Source organism: Cherax quadricarinatus, chromosome 19 (assembly GCF_038502225.1).
Source record: "Cherax quadricarinatus isolate ZL_2023a chromosome 19, ASM3850222v1, whole genome shotgun sequence".
Classification (NCBI taxonomy): domain Eukaryota; kingdom Metazoa; phylum Arthropoda; class Malacostraca; order Decapoda; family Parastacidae; genus Cherax; species Cherax quadricarinatus.
This window is the reverse complement of record NC_091310.1, coordinates 37279031-37283999: the sequence shown is the minus strand read 5'-3', so window position 1 is coordinate 37283999 and position 4969 is coordinate 37279031.

Here is a 4969-nt window from a genome sequence, read left to right as displayed (position 1 = left end):
ATATATATATATATATATATATATATATATATATATATATATATATATATATATATATATATATATATATATATATATATATATATATATATATATATATATGCAAGGAATTCGCGAGAGCAGGCGAAATATACACAAACACTGATCTCTGGCTGAAGGAGACTCGAGCCTAAGAACCTTAGGACAAGGTACGCAGTGCTTTACCAATCTACCACAAGGCAGCCAGCTTTCCCTGAAAGCTGGCTGCCTTGGATCAAAACGTGTAGCGCAAGCTACACGCCAAGGTATTGTCCAGAGTGGGTAGATTGGTAAAGCACTGCGTACCTTGTCCTAAGGTTCGTAGGTTCGAGTCTCCTTCAGCCAGAGATCAGTGTTTATATATATATATATATATATATATATATATTTCTAATAAATACTGTATATACCAGCATCATCCATCATGTGTGTAGGATGGAACAAGAAGTTAGTTGTTCGTTGCTCTGTGGACCATGATTCTCTAACGAGTTTATCATTAAACTTCTGCATGAAAGTGACTGAAAAATCTTCCACGGGTTGAGAGTCTTCCAACCTGTTTTAAGGAAGTATCAGATATGTTAATAACCTGTATATTGAATGGTCTTCTGGGTCTCGGTCAGTGTTGACGTACATGTGCGGTCGCTTGGAGTACAGAAAATTCTGTTAATGCTCGTTACAGAATATTGCTGTCACTGAACTGCGGTTAACTGGTTTAATGCGATAGCGTGTGACCTTGGGATGAAGATAACTGATAAAATCGGCTTCGGTTAACTGTTAAATGTTATTTAGGCTCCCTTTTTTATGTAGTTAAATTAATGGACTAAACATTACAGACATAAACCTCATGTGACGTAGAAAAATATCTCTCATTTTTCCAAATTAGCATACTGTCAAAATTAATATATGCAAAGATAGCAGTCCTAATTCCCAGTTTGAATCGAGGCTCTCAAATTACAGTGAAATATGTTTTATTACCCTGATTAATAAAAAGACGGGTATTAATTACATGAATCGACTCCCGACTCAATAACTGTGGTTTTAAACTTGGGAAAGTCTCATAGTACATTACTTACTGTAAGGATGGAGAAAACTGGCATGCAAATTTTGGCTTTGGAGAAGGACTAGTGGATGTCCTTGTAAGTGATGTCCTTGGACCGGCCTCCGGGGGTATCTCACGGGTCCGTCTTCCGGGGCCTTTCTCCGGGGTCATTTTCTGGGGGCCATCCTCTACTAAGTTCTGACTGTTTTCTTGCCCCCGTTTATATGTTAACCTACCTGGCTGCGTGTGTACCTGCCTGCCTGCCTGCCCGCCTGCCCGCCTGCCTGCCTGCCTGCCCGCCTGCCTGCCTGCCTGCCTGCCTGCCTGCCTGTCCGTCTGCCTGCCTGCTCGCCTGCCTGCCTGCCTGCCTGCCTGCCTGCCTGCCTGCCTGCCTACCTGCCTGCCTGCCTGTCCGTCTGCATGCCTGCCTGCATGCCTGTCCCTCTGCCTGCCTGCCTGTATACCTATCCGCCTGCCTTCCTGCATTCTTGTCCGCCTGCCTGCCGGACTGCCTTTCTACCTGAATACCTGTCCGCCTGCCTACCTGCATATTTGTCCGCCTGCCTGCCTTTCTGCCTGCATACCTGTCCGCCTGCCTACCTGCTTGCATGCCTGCCTGCCTGTCTGCATATCTGCCTGCCTGTCTGCATATCTGCTTCCTTGTGCGTGTTCTTGGAAATCGTGAGAAGAAGATCTAGTTATTACCTGGTCGTGTAATTCCAAGATGGATGTCTACCAGTTGTGTGGATACCTGTGTTTACGAGATACTGATGAACCTTTTTTTTTATGAAGGATGTCTCCTTCTTTTTCTTGGATTTGATGTAAGTGAGGACGAAGATGCGAATGTGGAGAGGAAGTGGAAAGGGAGGAGGAGGAGGAGGAGGCTAGGAATTGGTGTGACTGTGCCTTATCTGTGGGTGTGTGTGTGTGTATTCACCTAATCGTGGTTGCAGTGGTCGATTCATAGCTCCTGGTTCCGCGTCTTCGCTGGTCGCTACTAGGTCACTCGCTGCTCCGTGAGCTTTATCATACCTCTTCTTAAAGCTATACATGGATCCTGCCTCCACCACATCACTTTCCAGACTATTCCAATTCCTGACAACTCTGTGACTGAAGAAATACCTCCTAACATCTCTGTGACTCATCTGAGACTTCAATATCCAATTGTATGCGTGTGTGTGTGTGTGTGCATATGTGTGTGTGTGTGTGTGTGTGTGTGTGTGTGTGCGTGTGTGTGTGTGTGTGTGTGTGTGTGTGTGTGTGTGTGTGTGTGTGTGTGTGTGTGTGTGTGTGTGAACACGTCTTAGGTTTATTTTTTCTTGCTTTGTCATCTGGTCTCTTTGGTTTATATTTTATTTATTATCAAGAAACACAGGGGAGACAGGATGAAGTTAGAGCAGCATGTGGACCAGAAGTCACACTTGCTCTGTTCTCTATGTAGCTTTAATTGATTTATGTCATCGGGTGATTTTCTTGTGGATAGAGGGAATTCTTGTTTTTAACTTATGTCTCTTTCTCTAGTTTTCATTCTCTCTTCGTTCCTCCCATATCCTCCCTTCCTGTCTCCCATTTACTCTCACGTAGTCCCACTCTCCCACGCACACTCTCCCCACTGTAAACTCCCTCCTACCAGTAGCGTGAGGCTAGCGTGAGTGAAGGACACACTCCTCTCTCTCGCTTGCTCCAACACGCCCCCTACCAGGAACACCGTAAACCTTCTTCTAAAGAACACGACAGGGTGTGATTTGGGACTGCCGGTCGTGCTCATTACCTGCAATAACAGTGGCTTGTAGACCTTGTTCCACTGGTATTTCTTCCTATGGTGTAGAGCAAACCTTTGCCACACACAACGTTTCGCTCTGGGTAGAGCAGTACCCGCCGCGAAATGCAGCTGTTGTTTTGTCAGCCATGTTTGCTTGAAATACCCGCCATCCAAAGCATCGCATCCATTCTTTAAAAAAAAAAAAAAACGTTTTGGAACAAGGGCGAAATGTTGTCTCCGATGACAGCTTGCCCTGTTGCGTGTGTTCTTCGAATACTGTTGTCGACGGTGAGATGTTCGGAACCTAAGTCTGGTGTCTGGAATCCTGATCTGGTGTTTGGAACCCTGATCTGGTGTCTGGAACCCTGATCTGGTGTTTGGAACCCTGATCTATTGTCTGGAACCCTGATCTGGTGTTTGGAACCCTGATCTATTGTCTGGAACCCTGATCTGGTGTTTGGAACCCTGATCTGGTGTCTGGAACCCTGATCTGGTGTCTGGAACCCTGATCTGGTGTCTGGAACCCTGATCTGGTGTTTGGAACCAGAGCTGGTGTTTGGAACCCTGATCTGGTGTTTGGAACCCTGATCTGGTGTTTGGAACCCTGATCTGGTGTTTGGAACCCTGATCTGGTGTTTGGAACCCTGATCTGGTGTCTGGAACCCTGATCTGGTGTTTGGAGCCCTGATCTGATGTTTGGAACCCTGATCTGGTGTCTGGAACCATGATCTGGTGTTTGGAGCCCTAATCTGGTGTTTCGAACCCTGATCTAGTGTTTGGAACCCTGATCTGGTGTTTGGAGCCCTAATCTGGTGTTTGGAGCCCTGATCTGGTGTCTGGAATCCTGATCTGGTGCTTGGAACCCTGATCTGGTGTTTGGAACCCTGATCTATTGTCTGGAACCCTGATCTGGTGTCTGGAACCCTGATCTGGTGTCTGGAACCCTGATCTGGTGTCTGGAACCCTGATCAGGTGTCTGGAACCCTGATCTGGTGTTTGGAACCCAGAGCTGGTGTTTGGAACCCTGATCTGGTGTTTGGAACCCTGATCTGGTGTTTGGAACCCTGATCTGGTGTTTGGAACCCTGATCTGGTGTTTGGAACCCTGATCTGGTGTTTGGAACCCTGATCTGGTGTCTGGAGCCCTAATCTGGTGTCTGGAGCCCTGATATGTTTTCTGGAACCCTGATCTGGTGTCTGGAACCCTGATATGGTGTTTGGAACCTAGGTCTGGTGTCTGGAACCCTGATCTGGTGTTTGGAACCCTGATCTGGTGTTTGGAACCATGATCTGGTGTTTGGAGCCCTAATCTGGTGTTTCGAACCCTGATCTAGTGTTTGGAACCCTGATCTGGTGTTTGGAGCCCTAATCTGGTGTTTGGAGCCCTGATCTGGTGTCTGGAATCCTGATCTGGTGCTTGGAACCCTGATCTGGTGTTTGGAACCCTGATCTATTGTCTGGAACCCTGATCTGGTGTCTGGAACCCTGATCTGGTGTCTGGAACCCTGATCTGGTGTCTGGAACCCTGATCTGGTGTCTGGAACCCTGATCTGGTGTTTGGAACCCAGAGCTGGTGTTTGGAACCCTGATCTGGTGTTTGGAACCCTGGTCTGGTGTTTGGAACCCTGATCTGGTGTTTGGAACCCTGATCTGGTGTCTGGAGCCCTAATCTGGTGTCTGGAGCCCTGATATGTTTTCTGGAACCCTGATCTGGTGTCTGGAACCCTGATATGGTGTTTGGAACCTAGGTCTGGTGTCTGGAACCCTGATCTGGTGTTTGGAACCCTGATCTGGTGTTTGGAACCCTGAGCTGGTGTCTGGAACCCTGATCTGGTGTCTGGAACCCTGATCTGGTGTTTAGAACCCTGATCTGGTGTTTGGAACCCTGATCTGGTGTTTGGAGCCATAATCTGATGTTTGGAACCATAATCTGGTGTTTGGAACCCTGATCTGGTGTATGGAACCCTGATCTGGTGTTTGGAGCCCTGATCTGATGTTTGGAACCCTGATCTGGTGTCTGGAACCATGATCTGGTGTTTGGAGCCCTAATCTGGTGTTTGGAACCCTGATCTGGTGTTTGGAACCCTGATCTGGTGTTTGGAGCCCTAATCTGGTGTTTGGAGCCCTGATCTGGTGTCTGGAATCCTGATC